Here is an 11,218-nt window from a genome sequence, read left to right as displayed (position 1 = left end):
GAGCTAGAGACTTTAACAGCACTGACATCTGACCACAACTCAGTTTTGGTCAATGTTGGAGGCGAAATTGAATGCCAACAGCAGGGGCCAAGGTACAGTTACAAAAAGGCAGACTGGTACCTCTACAAGAGAATCTTGGATAAAACCTTGACCCTTGATCCAATACGCTGTATCAAAGACATTGACCAAGCTATTGATCGTTTCACCAATGCAGTCCACACTGCCATCAAAGGCAGCATTCCTCAACAGACACCTCAACGCTGCTCCATCTACGACCTCCCAATTGGCATCAAGCACTCAATAGCCAAGAAGAATAGAGCACGTGTCAGAAGTGGCAGAAGTACCACACCCCAGACCTGCTGAAGAAGTATATAACATGTTGACAAAACTGCTGAAGACACAAATAAGCCAGCACAGAGGTGAAAAATTGAAAGCAGCAACAACCCATTTGAAGGACTCAGACACTTCTCTCTGGAGAATGACACGCCGTTTGACTGGCAGAAAGGAACCAAACCCACCGATATAAGGGAAGACTAAGCTGGCATGCAGCAACAGAGATAAGGCAGAGGTCCTGGCAGACACCCTGGAGACATCCTTCAAGCCCAACCAGGCCTGCAAATTGACAGTAGCAGTAGAGCAAGAAATCATCAAGTATTCCCTGGAGCATTCTACGGAAACAGAAGCTGCAACCATAGAGGAATGCCAAGTGATGAAATACAAAGCCTGATAAAGAAGCTGAAAAATGGCAAAGCCCCAGAAAAAGATGGAATAACCAACCAAGCCATTAAGATGCTCCCAAATGCAGCAGTTGGTCACCTTGCTGAAATCTTCAATGCATGCCTCCAGCACCAGCATTTCCCTAAAGCCTGGAAAGAAGCAAGTCATTGTATTCCCTAAGGCTAGGAAGCCACTAAGAGATCCTGCAAACTACTGCCCTATAAGGCTGCTATCTGGCTTTTCGAAACAGTAATACTTGCACGCCTCAATGACTTTGCAACAAGCAAAAACCTTCTTGCCAAAGAACAGTTTGGGTTCCAGAAATAACACTCTACAACTCACCAACTTCTCAGAGTTGTGGACATTATTAGCTATGGATTCAACATCAATAAATCAACCGGAGTAGCCTTCCTAGACATAGCCAAAGCTTTCCACTGAGTATGGCACAGGGGACTAATCTACAAGCTTATTAAGCTGAAGTTTCCCAGCTATCTGGGAAATCTGTTGTCTAGCTACTCGGAAGAACGCACCTTCCATGTGGCAATGCGTGAGGAATGCTTAACTGTACGCCCTATTCTGGCTGGAGTGCCTCAGGGATCAATCATTGGACCGTTCCTCTTTAATATATTTACAAATGATATTCCCAAGGAGCTGAAGAAAACAGACCTCGCTTTCGACGCCGATGATGTTGCAGTCGTCTCCCAATCTTTCAGCGACAAGGAAGCCGCAAAGAGCCTTGAAGCCTCCCTCAGCAAAATCTCTGGATGGTACAGCGACTGGCAGATGAGCCTCAACATAAGCAAAACCACAACTACATTGTTCACCAGAAAGCAGATGAAAATGCAACCACAGATCTGCCTTAATGGAGAGAAGATAAAGTGGGAAAGCAGCAGCTCATACCTAGGGGTGACACTTGACTCCATAATTAGCTGGAGAAACAACATTGAAAAGACATGCCAGAAAGCAACAACCAAACTGGCTGCATTGTACCCTCTTCTGAGAACTAAATCAATGCCTATGCGGAGCAAAGTGCGCACAATAACCGCAATTATTCGGCCCACAGTGACATATGCTTCACCAGTGTGGAGCGGTTGCAAGCAGGAGTATCGGAAGCCTCTGCAGAAACTACAGAACAAGGCCTTATGGATAGCTACAGGTGCTCCTTGCTTTGCAAGAACAGCAGACATCCGCAGAGATTTGGGCGTTGAGATGTTGGACGACCATCTCCGCAAACTCAACATGAAATTCTACAAAGGACTGGATCAAAAAGAAAACCCACTGATCAAGAAACATGCTGACATTTCTTTAAACCCTTTTGACCGCTATCCACAGCCCATCACAGCACTGACCATGTGAACCAACTACAACTGTGACAAAGAGTCACAGATCAATAAGCAAACAAAACAGAGACTTAACAAGCTCAAAATATATAGGGTATCCAAAGCACACCACTGTCAGAAGAAAACTGACAGCCACAGAAGAGAAACTGCACCACCCAAAAAGACACAGTCGCTATAGTGGAGGAAAGATGCAGAGTGGAGTTGTTTCTGAGCAGACCAGTTGCCACAGCCTCCTCTCCCCCTCTGAATGTGGTAAAGGACAACATGAATTTGGAGGGGACAACGTCTGACTGGGGTGTCTGAAGTAAGATCGGTCAGACCTCTTCAGGTAGGGCCCAGGGCCTAGTGGGCTGATTCTCGTTCATTTATGAGAGACATTGTTCACCCTAAGGCAGGCTTCTCCAATGAGTAGCTTGTGAGCTACCTATAAGTAGCTCTGCTGCTACCTATTAGTAGCTCTCCTGTGTGGAACACACTGTACTAAATTATAAACTTTTGCTTGGCTGAACATATGTACCCCAACTTTGAAAAGCACTTATGTAAGACAAATGTGTATATTTTCAGAACTCTTACACTGATGTTTGGGGAAAAGTGTTATTTAAAGCTCATTTATTGAGTGATACATCATGCAGCTTTGGACAGACTTATTACTCTTGCTACCTTTCCGCCGGGGCATTGCAGCTGTGGCTGTAGCATATTAGCCACATAGAGGCATTCCAAATAGAGAAAACCTTTTTTCATAATACTGCTGGCACCCCTGCTCTGTGCACTGAGGTGATCACTGCTGGTAATCCTGTGTGGGGAAGTCACTAGTGTCATATTGTCTGATATGCTCACTGAAGACTAATATTATTAGTTTAGGATAATTTTCATTGAACTTAAGTAGTTCTTACTACAGAAAAGGTGGGAGACCCCTGCCTTACAGGGGGGGGTTCTAGTATAGTTCACTGAGAGATAACTGTAGCAGGTGAATGAGGTGTACTGCAAATATCATCTTAAATTAAGAGTGCACATTATAAAATACAAAGTTGAAATAGGTGTTTTTGACCAGAAAGATTAACAAAGGGGAAACATCCTTTTTTACGACTTTTTTTTCCCGAAAGTCGTGGTTAACGTAAGCGCAACAACGCTTTTTTTAACCACGACTCCGTTTTTTTGTGCCTTAACTACGTATGTTCTGAACAACGAACATGCGTGGTTAAGGTACAAAGAAGGGAGTTGCCGAAGGTAAGTGGTGGGTTTAGGTTTTGGGGAGGGGGTGGGGGGTCAGGGGGTTTTAGGTTTTGGGGTGGGGTTCGGGGGTGGGGCATTTTTGGTTCTGGGGGGTGGGGGGTCAGGGGGTTTTAGGTTTTGGGGTGGGGTTGGGGGGTGGGGCGTTTTTGGTTTTGGGGAGTGGGTGGGGGGTTTTAGGTTTTAGGGTGGGGTTGGGGGTGGGGCGTTTTTGGTTTTGGGGAGTGGGTGGGGGTCAGGGGGTTTTAGGTTTTGGGGTGGGGTTGGGGGGGTGGGGCGTTTTTGGTTTTGGGGAGTGGGTGGGGGTCAGGGGGTTTTAGGTTTTAGGGTGGGGTTGGGGGGTGGGGCGTTTTTGGTTTTGGGGATTGGGTGGGGGGTTTTAGGTTTTAGGGTGGGGTTGGGGGGGGCGCTTTTGGTTTTGGGGAGTGGGTGGGGGGTCAGGGGGTTTTAGGTTTTGGGGTGGGGTTGGGGGGTGGGGTGTTTTTGGTTTTGGGGAGTGGGTGGGAGGTCAGGGGGTTTTAGGTTTTAGGGTGGGGTTGGGGGGATGGGGCGTTTTTGGTTTTGGGGAGTGGGTGGGGGGTCAGGGGGTTTTAGGTTTTGGGGTGGGGTTGGGGCGTTTTTGGTTTTGGGGAGTGGGTGGGGGGTCAGGGGGTTTTAGGTTTTGGGGTGGGGTTGGGGGATGGGGTGAGGGATGTAGGGTGAATGGTGCCTATTGCTAATGATTTTATCAGGAATGCCTTTACAACGAAATATCGTTGTTAAGGCATTCGTGGTAAAATCATTAGTAGTAGCAACGAGGTCGGTGTTCCGACCTCGTTGTTAAGGCAGTAGTGGTAAAATCATTAGTAGTAGCAACGAGGTCGGTGTTCCGACCTCGTTGTTAAGGCAGTAGTTGTTTTTGAAGTCGTTGTTTCGTCGTACAATCTTAACAAAGAGCTACAAAGCAGAAATTGACAGAACTGTATTAATAGACCGTCAGAAAAAAAGTGAGATGTTTGAGTATCCAAAACTGTAACGCATGATAGAAGTCAGAACAGCAAGAACTAAAATAACCCTTTGCGTCAAAGAATCCTGTCTCTCCTGAGGCAGTTGAAAGAACTGCTGCATATTTAGGAAAAGAGACTAGAAGAATTCGAAACATTTAAATGCAGTATGTATAAGAGCTTTTAAAAACTATACAACCATAATCATATGGGCAAAGGTCTGAAATAAAACAAGTAGAAGCAAGATCCTATCCGATGATTGTGTTGATATTTTCCTAACAGAAAACCTGTTGTGATGGTACTCGTGCTCAGTGACATCTGTGATTGTGATGTCACTGAGTTAAAGCACTGACGTATGTACAATGGTGTTGGCAGTTGGCGGATGGAGGTTGAAGAAGCTTGATGCTGCGCATACTGTGGGGGTCATATTACTTATGAATAAATCTTTTCTTCAAATCACCTCCATTGTTGTGCCTTCCTAACAAAGTTGGTGACGAGCAGACCCCGACAGCGAACCCTTTCCAGTAGTGGCCGAGTTTTTTTTTTTACTGTTATGGGTTAACCTGCGGTGTGAATTCTAATAGGCGTGCTGATCGAAAGCACAACAGCAGGAGCAGCTTGGTATTTCGTTATGACTTGGCATTTCGTTTTGGAAGCGCTCCTTTAAAACGCTGGTCCTGTGAGTACTGTTGCTGCATCCGGCAATTAATGTGCACATGATCTGCAGTTTGGGGCTCGCACTGTGGATTCTTGACGCGTGCTCAACAGCGTGTTATCATTGTTTCCTGGCAACCGGACACGCTGTATTGTATCTTTGTTACTTGGCAACAGGTTGCGTTGTGTATAAGCATTCATACAAGACGTTTCGGAAGCGTCTAATTACCAGGCAACCAGCATTGGAAATCGATCGCAAGGTGTTTAAGCACAAACGGTTACTAGGCAACGCTTTCTAGTCAGTTTAGATTGTCTATGGCATGCCTACAGCGCATATTGGATGTGTTTTGAGTTTATTTTGGCAGATGTAAATAAAATGTGTTACAGGCAACATATTTTGGATTTACCATGTACGAGTTTTTTTTCTCAGGAAGTGGCAAAGTCTTTACTCATCAATTTTTTTTGCATTACTAGTGTTTTTTTGCAGACATTTCTTTCTATAGTTGTTTTTATATAGTTTTTGACAAGTGCAGCATGGCTTCAGGGAATGTTTGGAATCTTACTGCTCCAGAATCGTTCCTGCCTCGCACAGGTGAACCAAGCTTCAAATGGGAGGAGTGGAAAGAATATTTTGAAAATTACATTTCAACTTTTGAAGATGAAGAAGAACTTATACCTGAAAAGAAAAAGAAGATACTCCTACATTGTTTAGGTGCTAAAGGATTGAAAGTTTACAACAGTACTAATACAAAAATTAGAGCACCTGATCAGGGTGATGTCTATATTCACGCTCTTGACGATCTTACTAATTATTAAACAGTGTGTGTTGCTGTGGACCGCTACAAATTTTTTCATAGGAAGCAACAACTGGAGGAACCTGTGGAGGACTATGTAGCAGCACTAAAAAATCTAGCACTTTCTTGCAAATTTGGCAATCTCTATGATGATCTTATAAGACACCAAATTGTGATGCACACTGCTAATCCTTATATTCAAGATAAATTTTGGGCAAGGGGAGACTCTTCTTTACAGGAAGTCACTGACATGGAAAGTGCATTAAAAGTGCAGAACTCACGGGAAGATGTGCTAAGGCTGTATTGCGCGGTGAATATAAAATGGCTACCAATTTGGAAGACAAGTCTGTTGTAGCCATTGTGAAGAAACCCAACAAAACCTTTAACAGGTTTAGTGGTTCCACAAGTAAGGGTGTTGTTAAGGTGAGAGATAAGAAATCTTGATTCAGACGTGGGAGCAAATATCACTTAGCTAATGATAGAAAGTGCCCTGCTCGGAATCAAAAATGCTCGAATTGTGGGGTTCTTGGGCATTTTGCAAAAGTGTGTTGTAAGGGAAAGAATGTGAGTAGAGATATGCATGGGAAATATACAGATGGTTATGATATGTCGAATAATAGTTCGGCAGAGGAGTCAGACTCAAATATATGTATCTTGAACATTTATGACAATTTATTGAACATAAATGGGAGCAACCACAGACCCTTATGCAATGTAATGATTGGTGGTGTTGATATTTCTGTGTTGCTGACTCGGGTTCACCCTACACAATTGTGAATAAGGATGTCTGGCATCAGCATTTTTAACCTACTTTGGGGATTTGTTTTGAAAAACCTGACATTTCACCAAAAACTTTCACAGGGGAGCCTATTAATATAATTGGTTATAAGAATTTGGTAGCCAAGTTCAAACATAAGCAGGCTCAGTGCAAGATCCATGTCTCTGAAACAGGCCCATCTGTTCTTGGTTGGAAGAACCAGGGTGAACTTGGTATCATTCTTGATCCCAGTAGCTCGGTGTCGGTGTCGGCAGTACAACAGGATGCATTGTTCATTGCCAACATTGCTAAAAGATTTCCCAAGGTTTTCTCAGGGCAAATTGGAAAACTTAAGGTTTTCCAACACAGAATACAAATGAAACCTGATTCTTCTCCATGTGTACATAAAGTCAGGAACATTCCTTTTTCAGTGAAGGATTAAGTGGAGAAAAAGATTCAGAAATTACAGTCTGAAGGTATTATTGAACCTGTCGAGTCAGCTGAGTGGGTTGCACCTTTGGTTGTAGCTAAAAATAAGAATAGAAAGCTTAGACTTTGTGTTGACCTTAGGGACCTCAACAAAAGCATTCTTGTAGATCAATTCCCATTACCCAAGATCAGTGAAATGTTAGCGTGTACAAGAGGGATTAAGTGGTTTTCCAGTATTGATCTCAAAGCTGCCTATCACCAGATACCTTTGCATGCTGAGAGCAGAAGTCTTCCGACCTTCATAACACCTTTTGGATATTTTAGATTCAAAAGAGTACCTTTCAGGTTGGCCCCTGCAGCAGCAATGTTTCAGAGGCTAATGCACAACGTGTTTTCAGACATGAAGGACATACTCATTTTTCAGGATGATATATTTGGTGATGGGGAAGAACAGAAAGGAGCATGATCTTATTCTGGATAAGGTTTTACTAAGGTTAAGTGAGCATGGGTTACAGCTGAATTAAGCAAGTGCAGGTTTGCTGAAAAGAAATTGATTATTTAGGACATTATTTTTCAGAAGATGGTATCAAACCTAAAAGTGAGTAATTGATGCTGTTAAAGGTGCTCCTAGGCATTCAATGCAAAGATGACTTGCAAGCATTTTTGGGTCTGGCGGAGTTTTATGCTAAATTTGTTAACAATTAATTTTTTTTAAACGTATATTATGAGCTAAGTGTTAAAGGCTAATAACACATTTGTTTGGAATGAACAATGTGATATTGCTTTTGAAGAGATCAAAAGGGATTTGCTGGTGCGCCACCATTATCTGGTTTTGATCCAACCCTGCAAAGCATTGTCACCACGGATGTCAGAACGAAAGGTATAGGTGCCACTTTGACTCAGATTGATAAAGAAGGAGTTGAAAGAACTATAGCCTTTGCCTCGCATTCAATTACCCTTACCGAAGAAAGGTATTCGGTTATTGAGAGTGAGACGCTGGCTTGTGTTTGGGATTGAGAACATTTTAGACATTACATTTGGGGGTATCATGTTGCACAAAGAAGTGACCATAAACCACTCACTAAAGTTTTGACCACCAAGGGTTTACTTTCTGCTTCACCACGTATAGCTCAGATGGCGGTTAGATTATTGGATTACAATTACAGTATACAATATGTGCTGCGGGTCAAAAATGTGGTTGCAGATTTTTGAGCAGGATGCCATTACATTTACGGAGTGGTGAGGAAACTGATATAGACACATTCTCAGTAGCCAGTGTTCTTGCTGATTTTCGAGGTATAACCTGTGAAGAGTGGGAACAGTCATAGGTATAGGATGGAACTTTGAGTGTTTTGTGTGAGTACATTAAGAACGGGTGGCCTAAGAAACAGCACATAGATCAGTGTATGCATGTGTTTTGGGAATTGAGACATGAACTTTCTTTAGCAAACGGACTAGTACTGAGGAACGGCAAGGTGGTTCCACCTATGTGTTTAAGACACAGAATAGAGGATATTTGTCATGAAGGACATTTGGGCATTGGGAAACCTAAGAATAAAGTTAAGTGTACACATCAGTGGCCAGGTTTGGATATAAACATTTAAAGGAAAGTGAAGGATTGTCAAGCGTGTAACAAGTCAGACAAAGCTTGTCACGTTATTAGTGTTGGTTGATCATTTTTCTAAGTTGCCAGAAGTGGAAATTGTCCAAAAACTTCACAATGGAGTCCACATCATCCCTGTTAACAAAGTGTTTTTAAAAGAGGGTTTGCCGAGATGTATTGTTAGTGATAATGGGCCATAATTCATTTCTCATGACTTCAAAAAATATTTGGTAAGTAAGGGTATTTTGCACAAAGCTACTTCGTTATATCATCCTACTCGAAATGGTGTGGCTGAGGGGATTAACTGTGTAATTAAAGGTGTCATTCAACTTACTAATAATAGCAAATTGGATTGGAGAGAAGAATTAAAGCAGAACATCTGGTTGTATAGAACTACTCTTTGTGAGCCAACTGGAGTTTCTCCTTTTGTGTTAATGAGGGGTAGGATTCCTATTTGTAAGGACAGTGTGGCTTGGAGTGAAGGTGACACAAAAGTGGATTGGTCACTTAAGGAGGTGAAACATAACATAAAGTGTTCCCAAGAGTAAAGTAAATTGTATTTTGATTCAAAACACAAGTGTAAGAAACAGCACATCAAAATGGGTGATCTTGTAAAACTCAGGGAACCTGGTTTCATTGGAATAGTATTTAACCGATTTTCTGAACCTGTGAGGGTAGTAAAAACATATTGTAATTCACAACATATTGTAATTGTTGTTTGAGTGATGGAAAGGTGTGGCATTTGTCATATTTGTCCTTGTGCAGAGATGCTGGTTCTTTCAGAGCTGGAAGGGAAAGGGAAGGAGGTTTTCCAGAGTGTGTGGAATGCGATTTTGATTGGTTAATAGACTGGAAGGATGTGAGACCGAGTGAGTTAGAGTGGGATTTGTATGATGAACCAGGTGCCACCAATCAGACTGAGGAGCAAAATGTGAAAATTAGTAGATATGAGTGTCTAGTTAAGAAACCTAATAGATTACAGGATTATGTTTGTTTCTCATGAAGTTTTCTTAGTAACACATGATCTAGTTTTAATTTATTGAAGTCAATAGTTCCCATATCCCTTTTTGTTTTAGCGTTTTGAAGGTCATACGTTTTGTTTGACTGATTACATATTTTTACAAAATGTATTTGTCATTGAAAGAAAATTGTGTGTTTTTCTTTATGGAACAAGTGGAATATGTGTTGTGATGGTACTCGTGCTCAGTGACATCTGTGATTATGATGTCACTGAGTTTGAGTACTGAGGTATGCACAACTGTGTTGGCGGATGGAAGTAGAAGAAGCTGGATGCTGCGCTTACAGTTGAGGTCATATTACTTATGAATAAATCTTTTCTTCAAATCACCTCCGTTGCCGTACCTTCTTAACAAAATCCCTTGAATGCAGAGAGATTATTCTGATGGCTGCTTCTAACCACAATTCCTCAATTTGTGAATACTGCTCAGACGTCTGGTTCCAGAGATTTTTCAACAGTCCCTCTGCGCGCCGATAGGTGGCATCATGTAGCTTCGGACTGATGTTATTCTGCTCTGAAAGTGACGTACGAAACTGCATATGAGCGGCACTCATTCGCACTGACATCAGTTCCTTTCTTTCCGAGCCTTCAGATTCAGATCTGGAGCTACTCCTTGCTCTCTGACGAGACACTTTTTTCCAAATGAACTCTTGAAATCCAGTGTTCAAGGGCTGTGACCCCCTAAAACAACGAGGTTTAAACAATGCTGGGACTGTTGCAAACAAATCTCTGTGACAGAAACGCATTAAGTCTGCTTGTGGTACCTGAGGTTGGACCACGAGTCCACGGCGTGTGGCAACTGCGCTCATATGAACCCTTAGGCCATACAGAAAAGAGAAGCCAAATTCCACCTCATCAAGCACAAGAAGACCTCACGCAGTGAACAGTTGAAGTCAAAAGGAAGATCCCATTCCCACTCCTGAAGTTGTTCACGCTGCAGGTCATCATTACAGTCAAAGTCTTTTGATAAGTTGAAGACGAAGCATAAAATATACAAACCAGAAGCAGCCTCTTCCCGCCACTCTTGAACTCCAACGAGGGAGCAAAGGCATCAACATGGCTCCTGGGCTCGCTCCCAAGCTCCAAAAGAACCGATTCAGAGTATACACCTGATACACCCTGAGGTCTAGGTCTGTCAGCGATGTTGCAGCAAGTGGAACCCTTCAGGGAGGCTATTCTGGTGATCTTTGGCACTTTACCAGCTCCCTCTGGTGCACCTTTGGCCCCAAGAAATGACAGGAGCTACCAGTCAAACTTCCTTTGGTGTGTCCACCCTTAGTGCAGACTGTGTCCATAGGATCCACATTGGGTCCAGCACTGTCTTTGCTGCCCACTTTGACTCCACCCCAACTTTCTGTGCTAGCCCTGTGTGCATTAACAGCCATGCTAACAACATTCTCCTGGAATCAAGATGTAGAGATGATAGTGCAACCTTACTCTGAACTGAATCTGCCACATCCTCAACATAAGTCGCACCCAGCGCTGACTGGTTCCCCACCCTTGGCAATCGTTCTGACTCAGATACCTTGCCCTTACCATATGGTAGCGCCTAGAAGTTCCACAAATAATGTGGAAAGGATTCTGACAATGACAATTATGGTGAAGGGGACAATTTTGTTCCTTTACGTACAGAGGCCAGCTGGTATGAAGCGCTCTAGGATGCTGCTGGGCTTGCCTCTTTACCTGAAATCAG

The sequence above is a fragment of the Pleurodeles waltl genome, chromosome 12 (assembly GCF_031143425.1).
Source record: "Pleurodeles waltl isolate 20211129_DDA chromosome 12, aPleWal1.hap1.20221129, whole genome shotgun sequence".
Taxonomy (NCBI): domain Eukaryota; kingdom Metazoa; phylum Chordata; class Amphibia; order Caudata; family Salamandridae; genus Pleurodeles; species Pleurodeles waltl.
Note: the sequence above shows the minus strand (reverse complement) of the source record.